The sequence below is a fragment of the Helianthus annuus genome, chromosome 10, assembly GCF_002127325.2.
Source record: "Helianthus annuus cultivar XRQ/B chromosome 10, HanXRQr2.0-SUNRISE, whole genome shotgun sequence".
In the NCBI taxonomy this organism is placed as follows: domain Eukaryota; kingdom Viridiplantae; phylum Streptophyta; class Magnoliopsida; order Asterales; family Asteraceae; genus Helianthus; species Helianthus annuus.
In genome coordinates this window covers 156036763-156048346 of record NC_035442.2, presented here as the reverse complement: position 1 = coordinate 156048346, position 11584 = coordinate 156036763, and positions in this window count along the sequence as shown.

Genomic DNA, 11584 nt, shown 5'->3' with positions numbered 1-11584 from the left:
TCAAGTATCAAAATCAAATTTCAAATTACATCTTCTAAACCAAATTGCATAAACCAAATCATATGATTACGAGAGTAGCAAGTTCTTGCAAGTTACATAAACCAAAATACCAAATCATGTTATTACGAGAGCAACAGTTTTTTTTCCATAAACAAAAGTAAACAACAAATTCCAAAAGAATATTGATACAACTATATATGAAAAAATGATTTATATATAAACCAGACTATCTAAGGGGCATGGATTAGTTTTTAAAAAATCCAGCATAAATTGAAAAACAGATATCAATATAAACTCATTTCAGAAAACATCCATTGAACCAATGAATCGAGACAATCGGGTTTTTTCTCGAACCCTAATGCGAAGTTTATTGTTTTCTTCATCGGAACTCAAACTCGATACGATACCCCAAATAGTGAATCCAGCTGCAAATCAAGACCCCAAACAACGAATCAAGTAGCGATGATGTAATCAAAGTCGAGTTCTAGGAAAATCAAACGACCTTAATTAAATCAAGGGGGAGTTCAGGGTGAGAGTCGGAAGAGGTGAGTTCCAGAAGATAAGATTGTGACAAGTTAAGGTTTTAAAACTTGGGCTTCTGATTTCGATTCAAGTGGTGGTGAGGTGGTGGCGACTAGTGGTGATGGCGGTAGTGGTTGTTGTGGATGAAGAGAGAGGGTATAGAGAGAGAAGATAGGTGGTTGTTCTGATTTCAAGGTGGTGTCTCATGGTGGTGGGAGGTCGCCGGCGGTGATGATGGGGTTGATGGTGGCTGGGTAGGGTTAAGAGAGAAGAGAGAGTGCAGAGAGGGTAGAGAGAGAGAAGAGATGATGGTTTTGTTATTTTTTATTATTATATATAATATAATCTTTTATTTGTAGTTTTACTAATATACCCTTAGTTTTATATTTAAAGTTACCAAAATATCCTTTCAGTTAATAAACAATTTGGATGGAGTTATAGGCGAGGAGTGAAATCATGAAAGGGTTCATAGATCAGGGAGTAAACTGGCTATTTTTAAAGGATTAGGGCAAAACCATTAAAGTGACCAAACCACAAGTAGGAAAACGAAAGTTTACTCTTATTAAAATTTTATTTTCATTATTCAATATTCATTAAAGGTTACTTTTTAATGAATTTAAAGCAAATCATAATTTTCATTATTCAATATTCATTAAAGGTTACTTTTAATGAATTTAAAGCAAATCAAAGTGACAGAAAACAAATTTGATACAAGCTACAAAAGGCAACTTTAAGGATTAATAGACAAGACCTTAGCAACCACACATTTAAGCCAGTTTCTTACAGTCGGTTCGCCGCATAGGTGACGTCTCTAGATTTCTATAAAAACCACCACTCTCAATCCACTCATCATCAACAAAAAAAAAAGTACTAATTCACTCTTGGATAGTTCAATCAATGACGCCATCATGGCACTCTCCGGTGCCATACCTCTTCGGTGGACTTGCTCTCATATTGGGTCTCATTGCTTTTGCTCTCTTGATCCTCGCTTGCTCGTACTGGAAACTGTCCCAGAACTCACACAACGTTTCTGACTCAAATAGAGTCCTTTAGGCCGGATCCGAAGAAGTTAAACCGCCTGTTTTCGAAGAGAAGTATCTTGTGATTATGGCCGGACAAGAGAAACCGACGTTTTTGGCAACACTAAGTTCTAGTAGAACATCATCCTTTGGTGGTAGTAATAGTTGCCGAAGCGGTTCAACGATGACGTCCGCGGAGGATTCGGGTTGTTCTGCGACACGACCGACTGAGGAAGATGAGGGCGATGGTCAAGTACAAGTAAACACCATCGGGAGCCATGAATTTGCATATCAAGTTTCTTAAAAAATTAGTGTAATTTATAGGCAAAAAGTCTCAGTGAGAGGTGGTTATCAGTGTCGGACACCCTCCTAAAAATTAGTGTAATTTAGAGGCAAAAAGGCTTAATCATTTCGCTTAAAAGTTTGATTCAGGTTCAAAAAATTAAATAATCCTAATCCGTAACTTGTGAATATGATGCATCATAAATGTGATAGGTGAAATTTTTTTAACGATAAATTTGGATCAATGATAGATCACGGAGTATTATCGTGTCACTAGTGAAACCGCTCGATCATATTCATCTCACTAGACAATACTGCTTATACACCAATTCAGGAGGAACCCAATAAATCTGAAAAAAAAAAAAAAAAAAAAAAAAACCCTCTTTTGGAAATCAAACAGAGGACCTAATTATCCGTAAATCTTATTCCACCACTAAAATACCACTAGACTATGAGTTCATGGCAAATTATACATGATAATATGGCACGCTTTTATGTTTATCCTTGTCATTTGATGAGAATCTTAATTCATCCCTCTCACCATAAAACGATGATCTCACTCTTTTTCTTTTATTTACCTATATATTTAAATGCGAAGTTAATGAACAGTAGTAAATTTTATTTAAATACTCTATATATTAAAATGCGAAGTTAATGAACAGTAGTAAATTTTATTTAAATACTAACCCGAATGATTTTCTTTAAAATTTCTATTTTTAGAAAATCTAGGAAACTTTGAATTGCTAAAAATAGGGTTTTAACCTAAAAATAATTATTAATGGAAAAATCGTTGGTGGTTGCAGTGGAATTTTCTACGGATCAAACAAAATTAGAGAAAAATGAAATTTTAATTTCTTAAATGTGTAAGGTGGTCCCATAAATGATAATTTAAGGATCAAACATAATTTCAAAATAAAAATTAAGTTTTAGAGGTCCTCTGAAATTTGTTAGTAAAGTCTTTGGGTATACTTTAACCTAACTTAATTCCACCTAAGACCGCCCGTATTGGGGCGTTTTTTTTTTTTAAATTGAAAAATCACGCTCCAAAACGCCCAAACCCCCATTACATGGGGCGTTTTTGGGCGCTATTTTAGATGAATTTTGTTGCCGGCGTGATTATTAAAACGCTTGTGTGTTGTTGACCAGCCAATCAAATGCCACAACGGCTAGTTAACGGCTATATTATTTATTTATTATTATTTTTTTAACCTTTTTCCTATATGTATATATATATATACAAACACAATCAAAACTCATTCATTTTCAACCAAAACTCTCAAAAACTCTCTAACAAAATACAACCATTTTATAAAAAAATGGATTCTCCTAGTTCTTCATCCATGATAAATTTTTACTACAACGAGTATTTTGCGGATGGCGATGGTTCGACCGATGAGGAGCTTGAGCAAGAGGCGGTTACGAGTGCATGTCAACTAGCGGTGAGATATGTCAAGCATTCTAGTCGGCCTCAAGCAGAAAAAAATAAAAGAGGTTATATTGAAAGAGACCGACGCGCGGCACACGATCGTTTGATGAAAGATTATTTTGATGAGGCGCCGACATTTTCGAACGAATTTTTTAGGCGTCGTTTCCGAATGAGCAAGCGGTTGTTTCTACGCATAGTCGACGACTTGGAAGCCAACTACGATTATTTTAAACAAAAACCGGATGCGAGAGGGGCACTTGGATTTACCGGTATCCAAAAGTGTACGTCGGCATTACGAATCCTTGCTTATGGTAACACTACCGACATCAACGACGAGTATCTAAAAATGACGGAGAAAACAACACGAGACAGCTTGGAACATTTTTGTCGCGGTACAATTCTTATACTTTACTTTTATTTTTTTTAAACGACGAGTATGCTTAGAATTTTTTTTTTTTATTTGTATAGTATGTTTGTCTATATTTTTTTATCAAGGTATAATTGATGTGTACGGTGCGCATTATCTTAGAACGCCTACATGGGAGGACCTTCAAAAGATCTACGAGGTACATAATGCCGAGCATGGTTTGCCTGGTATGATCGGGAGCATAGATTGCATGCATTGGCGTTGGGATAACTACCCGACTGCATGGCGAGGCCAACACACACGTGGTGACCAAAAAGGACCCACTATTATTCTTCAGGCGGTTGCTTCACAGGACCTTTGGGTTTGGTCGGCTTACTTTGGCATGGTCGGGTCATGCAATGATATCAATGTTTTTGAACAATCGCCGTTGTTAAAGGAGTGGATTTCTGGCAAAGCTCCAAAAGTGTCGTTTTACGCAAATGGAAACTACTACCCTCATGGATATTATTTGAGCGACGGAATTTATCCTAGGTATTCGATTTTCGTGAAGACGTTTAGTGATCCTACTGATGACAAAAGAGCATACTTTAAAAAGCTTCAAGAGTCTTCACGAAAAGACATTGAGAGATGCTTTGGGATTCTTAAACAACGCTGGCAATACTTGAGAAATCCTTGTCGTGCATGGAGCAAGCAAAAAATGAGAGATGCTATGTACGCTTGTATAATCATGCACAACATGATTTTGGAAGACGAAGGAAAGGCGATATGCCAGAATTATGTGCCAGAAGCCGTTCAAGAGGAGCATCCACAGGCGTCAATGGAAGAAAGAGTGAATAATGCCCGAGAGTTGCGTTACGAACCGTACCATTCCCAGTTAATGGTTGATTTGGTACACCACGCATGGTCAGTTCGGTATGTACCACCTGAGGGAGAGGAAGAAACGGAGGACGAGGAAGACGAAGTTGGCAAGGGTGAAGAAAGCGAAGACGAAAACTAGTGTTTTTTTTTTAATTTAATCGGATGTTTTTTTTATTTCTAGTATTGTATTTTTTTTAATTTAATGAAGTATTTAAGTTTAAAAAAAATTGAGAAATGCTTGAATGGGGGTTATTGGCATAATGCCCCACTACGCCACTTTTGCTATAATGCCCCATTGCTGACTAGGACGCCACGTGTCGGATAATGCCCCATGGTGGGGGCATTATAACCCCACTACCACTACACATGGTCTAAGTGATATATCAACTTTTTTTCCTCATTTCACTTGTCTTGCTCTAAGGGAATGGTTTAACATGTTAACACATAACTCATTTAATGCACGTTAACATTGGGTTTTTGTCTAAAAAAAAATAATAATTAATTTAATCTCTTAACATTGGGTTAACATGTTAACACATAACTCATTTAATGCACTTTAACACAAGGAGTGAGTGGTTTGCAATGTTAGTTAACATGTCATGTCATTGTTAACACTCTAGATGTTAGAGTACACCCAATGACCTAATTGTCCACAGATCGTCTGAAATACATTTTTAATGCTCGCTGCTGATTTTCTACGGTCTCAGATGGATGATGGATGAAACAAAATCCCAAGAAAGATCGTTGATGATTTTGTATTTGCTCATTGATAAATCAAGTTCAATGACGAAATTAATACATGTATGTATATAGGGGATAGATGTATCGAAAACCACCTAAGTTGCGATAACATGTGTGAATCATATTCAAGTTAAAAAATAGTACAAAAAGTATTTTCCATTCTTTTAGTTGTAAAAATATTCTTAAGGGCGAAGGGGTGCACCCTTTGTGAGATTGAGGAAATTTTCACCCACCCAATCGTGATGTGTCATGTAAATTTCCCTCTCATACATTCATTCTTGTTCAAAAAGGATAAGGGGTGGTTTCACCCAAACCATTTAAAAATAAAGAAAAAGAAAAATGGATGATTGGTTGAAAGAGAGTGGGGCCCACCACCAGGGCCGGTCCAAAGGGCTTCAGACCCTAGGCCCAGGCCTAGGGCCACCCAATTTAAAAGGCCTCCAAAATTTGGTGTGCTTTCTTTATACCAGGCTCAGTTATTACAAGATAATACACTGTATAGCCCACTAAAAAGGCTTGCAATTGAAATAGCTCATTAGTCCATTACCCAAATTGAAAGGCCTACAATCATTAACTATTATATCAATCGATAAAAAGTTTTTTTAGAATAACTTGATTACGATAATTTCATCAAACAATTTGCCTCCATTAAAGTTAGAAAATAATTTTTTTGAACATATACTATATGTATAAAAACATGTAACTTTACACTTTTTTAACTACGCCAATTATAATTTTTTTTGTTTTTAATTGTCTGTCCCAAGTCTTGGTAAAGAAGATGGGTTTAGTTACTAAATATGTTGAAAAGGATAATTTTGCAAAAGGACTTTCACTTTGTAGTTCGCTTAGGGCCTCCGAAAACGTAGGAACGGCCCTGCCCACCACTACCCCCTCTCCCTCCTCTTCCCCGCATGCGATAACAAGCCTTTGCACATCTTCTTCACCGGACGGCATTTCCTTGTTGGCGGCACATTCACAGCCCGGCAAATAACCACCCTGCACATCACCCCGCTTCCACCCCTCTTACCCTAAAAGCTTTTCTGATAAAAAAACATGGGGAATTGGTTAGATTAAAGGGATAACCACTAAAAACTTAAAACCGAGAAAACTATTATCAACCAATTAATTTTTTTTATTTTTCATTTTTTTTTAATTATAAGATTGGCCTTATTAAAAACAAATAAAAATAATAAATAAATATATATGTGTTGATTGACGAGCTGGGGGGGGGGATTTCTAAAAGAATAGGAAATGTAACATACATATATTTAAATATTTTTATAAAAGAAAACAAAAAGCGCCGAGTAGTTTATTTTTAAAAAATGTTAAAAATTTCATGTTACATAATATATATGTCCAAAAAAAACGTAACATGCAAATTTTGAACATTTTTATTAAAAAAACTAGTAGGCGCTTTTTACATTTTTTTTAAATGTTCATTTACATTTATGTTACATTCTCTGTTTTTTTTTAGAAAATAAAAATAAAAATATTAGATATGGTTTTCTTTAGTTTTTTCAACTCAAGTGGGTTTTCGTTTTATATTTCACCTTGACGAGCTACATATATGAATCTTAGGAAATTACACATATGATGTATATGTATATATATTTCACGAGCTATATATCTACATATATTTTTTTTATTTCACTGAAATTAGTAACATATTAAAAGAATGAAAATATATATAAAACCTTCTTTACAAGTAGTTTTAACATATATATATATATATACATATATATATAGGGGGACCGCTAAAATGAAAACCACCTCCAGTTGTAAGAACCATGAGAACTTTTTGATCCGGGGCGAGTTGGACCAAAAATTTTTTTCATAAACGTAGATGCGTGTATTATAAACACATTTGTAAATAAAAATTCAAAAAAAAAAAAATGTTGTGAGTGTAGTTTTGAGCACCACAAGTTTGTTTTTACGATTTAAAATTTACGGTACCCGTAAACACAAACTTGTGGTGCTCAAAACTACACACACGACATTTTTTTTGAATTATTTTTTACAAATGTGTTTATAATACACGCATCTACGCTTATTGTAGGATCGTTTGTCGACCTGTTTGAGTCGTTCAGAGAAGTTCGCGTCCAAATTAAGAGGCGGAAACTAATAATTCGGTGCTATTGAAGCTGTATACACTTTAAACTTGCTGTTGTATTGATATCTTGAAAGATTACACGATCAGACAGCACTTCGGCAGAGTACCGGAACAATACACCATCAACTCTATGTTTTGGATCGCTCTACCAACCTATATATAGAGTATCTGGGTCGCTTATATGGCATGTACATAAAAGCGGTCCACATAGTGCCATATAAGCGATCCTAAACTAGCACACATGAGCGATCCTGACTAAACTTGACATAAAAGCGGTCCTAGAACATGTATCTAAAAGCGATCCATATACAAACAAGCTATTTCTAGGTATCTGTGTCATTTCCGATCTGTTCAATCATCAAGACTTGATGGAAGACGTAGTCAGCAGACGTAGGTGCACTAACACTTATGAAAAAAAAATTTGGTCCAACTCGCCCCGTACGGTGTAGTTCTCATGGTTCTTACAACTGGAGGTGGTTTTCATTTTAGTGGTCCCCTATATATATATATATATATATATATATATATATATATATATATATATATATATATATATATATATATATATATATATATATATATATATATATAGGGGAAGGTTAATTTGAGAAGAAAATTTTATTGAGAAGAAAAAGAATAAAAGGGTATAATGTAAAACATTAAATAGTTTTTTTCTCATCTCATTTATTATTATGTTTGACTAATTAATTAGTCATTAAGACTATAATCCTCCACACTAAATATTTTTGCCTACACACATCAAAAGTTATCCTACACATTTCGAAATTTATCCTACACATATTGAAATTTTCTTACACAACTCGTAATTTATCCTACACGCCTCGTATTTATCCTACACTATAAATGAATTTTTATTTTTATTATTTGTGAAAAATATATATTTTAAAAATAAGTTAAAAATTTAATATAGTTAGTTATTAAAGATGAAACTACCAATTAATGATGTATGTAAGTTTACTAATATACCCTTATAGTTACATTAAGTACAAATATTAAATGAAGTCTAATGAAGCATTTCTATTGGTTGAAATTTCTTCTTTTTTCTTCTTACAAAGAATTTCTTCTCATTTGAACCCTCCACTATATATATATAGGGTTAGGGTAAAATGAGAACATATATGAGTTTTAAGAACTTAGAAAACTCGGTCTTACGAAAAGGTGTTTTCAAAAAAAATTTACCAAAAATCCTAAAAAAATCAACTTTTTCAAAAAAATAAAAATAAAAAATAAACCGTTTTTTTTTTTCATTTACAGCAGCTGTTGTAAGGGGCCGAAAAACAACAATTCAATTGTTTTTATTACGACAATCCTTTTAAACATTTTAATCTAGGGGTGTGAAAAAAATGGGGGCAAAACTCACACGGTAAGACCGAGTTCTCTAAATTTTCACAACTCGATGGGGGTTTCCCTTAATCATATATATATATAAGAGGTAAAAATGAAAATTTATATATATATCGTGAGAACCATGAGAACTTGGTCAAACACCATTAAAATACCAAATTCTTTTTTACACTTATTACTAGAGTTAATTACATAGATAGACCCTGTGGTTTTTAGCCCGTTTCACCTTTGGGTACTAACTTTTTTTTTTAATATGTTTAGGTTTTATGGTTTCAATTTTGTAATATCTTTGGGTACTAACACCATAATTATCAATATAATGACTAAAATACCCTTCCATTTTTTTAATTTTATCAATGTAACACCTTTGGGTACTAACACGAATTTTATTTAAGTTTAAATCAATTTTCCAAAAACTATTTTTTTTATTTTCATCTTTTTATTGTATCTCTTAATTAACATAAAATCTATTTATTTTTTATTTTATTTTTTATAAGTAGATATTTACATATAACTTTTTAAGAAATGATAAATAATTTAGCACGATAGAAGTTGCTCAAAATCTTAAATAATTAAAAAAATTCAATAGGTATAATAATAGTTGGTAATGTGCAAATAAATTATTGTTAAGATTTTAGGTTAAAACTCCGAGTATTACGCGTGTTTAAAGTATAAAACTTAGATTTAATTTTTGTAATTTTAAATATATGGGATTAAATAATATAAAACCAATAACAATAATAATAAAAGACAGTATCTCATTGGAACTAAAGTGTTTTCTAAGCACATAGATACACAAATAAAATAGAGACGTCATGGTTTAATCAAACCGTCTCAAAATGTGCCAAGTAATTGATCGTAACAAACAAATCAGATTAGATTATACATTTTTACGATTTCACTACAAACTATATTAAATTAGTTGTAGTTATTTTTAAACAGTTTTTCTCGATTATGCTACATATCTTGATATATTAAGTTAACTAATTTTCAGATATTATATTCGTGTGTTTTCAAGATTGCTATGGATTTTAATAGATACTTATTATATCATTTGTTTCATTATTTAATTTATATTTTAAAGAGTTTTTATATATTCATAATATTAGTCAGATATTTATCTAGTATTATTTAGTAAAGTTATTAATAAATAAAAAATGGAGCAAACGTTTTCTGACTTTTTTTAATTTATATTTATAATAGAAAAATAAAAAATAAATAGATTTTATGTTAATTAAGAGATATAATAAAAATATGAAAATAAAAAAATAGATTTTGTAAAATTGATTTAAACTTAAATAAAATTAGGTGTTAATACCCAAAGGTGTTACATTGATAAATTTAAAAAGAATGTAAGAGTATTTTAGTCATTATATTGATAATTTTGGTGTTAGTACCCAAAGGTGTTACAAAATTGAAACCATAAAACCTAAACCTGTTTAAAAAAAAGTTAGTACCCAAAGGTGAAACTAGCTATAAACCACAGGGTCCATCTGTGTAATTAACTCTTATCATTATTATAAAAATACAATATTAAAAAATACACGTTTAAATTTACATGTGTACATTTACACATGTGTAGAAAATTATTAAGTATTATTGTATACTATCTGAAAGGAAAAAGCCGGTGGCAAAGGCCACCGACAACACACCTAAAATTACAATTCTCTCCTTGATGTAATTTCCCTTTTGACACCCTCAGTATTTTCCATTTTGGCTCCCTCATTTTTTAACTAATTTGTTTTTCTCCTAAAACTTACACAGTAACAAATCTGTCATCTAAATTTCTAACTTTTCACTTTTACTTCCTTAGTTTTTCTTTTTTTTTTCTTTTTTTCCCTTTGTGTTTTTAGTTTATATCACATTTACATGTTGCTAAAAATTCGAAATGGGTAGTTGGTTCGTCACAACTTAATACATTTCGTCTAATCGTACCGTATCTTTATACGTTTCTTTTGTGTTCTTAAACACGTTAATGTCGCCGTGCCAACGTGCTTAAGGAACGATAATATGCCCTTAAATGTCACGCCACAACGCACGCACACCTTATTTTCATTCTTTAACATAAAAAAATTATTTCCTCACGTGCTTATTTTTATGGACATTTCGGAACATATTCATGTATCGGCATTGGACGTAAACAGTACACATTTACGTTTCGACCTAAAGTTTTCCTATAAATGAGTCGAGTTTAATATAATACGTTTTCATGCCTATTTTTATGTATGCTTTAAGTTGTTATACGTTTTGATGTAAACACTTTATTTTCTCACATGCTCATTTTTATATGTATATGTCAATAAACATGGTCAAATATAATACGTTTTCGTGTTTATCTTTATGTATGTTTTTAGTTGGTTTATGATTTGACATACGAGTCACTATGCGCATTGATGCCACTAAGTCTTAATGAAAATGTAAGGGTTATGTAGTAATTAGGTGGAACCCCACTAAATGAACCAACCCGATTTGGATTTTGTTATTTGATTTAAATTCTTATATAAGTTACATTGATTTATATCGGATACGTCAAAACACACGTTTTTATATGGTTTACACATTACATAACGCTCGCGCTAATCTATTTGATGATTGCGATGTACCCACGCCGCAACGCGCGTGGCCTTATTACTAGTTTTAAAAGGAAAGATAAATTCATTGGAGAGTAAAATTTTTCTTTAATATGAATTTTACCAATAGTAGTAGTAGTATAAAAAATTGAACTTTAATTAGTTTTTATGAGCTCTCACGGTTCTCATACTATTTAAAGTTCTTAAAATAACCCTCCTTAATATATATATATATATACTAGTCGTTTACCCGCGCGATGCGGCGGGAAACATATCAATTAGGTTGGTGAGTTTAGGGCTATGTACGCGGGGGGGGGGGGGGGG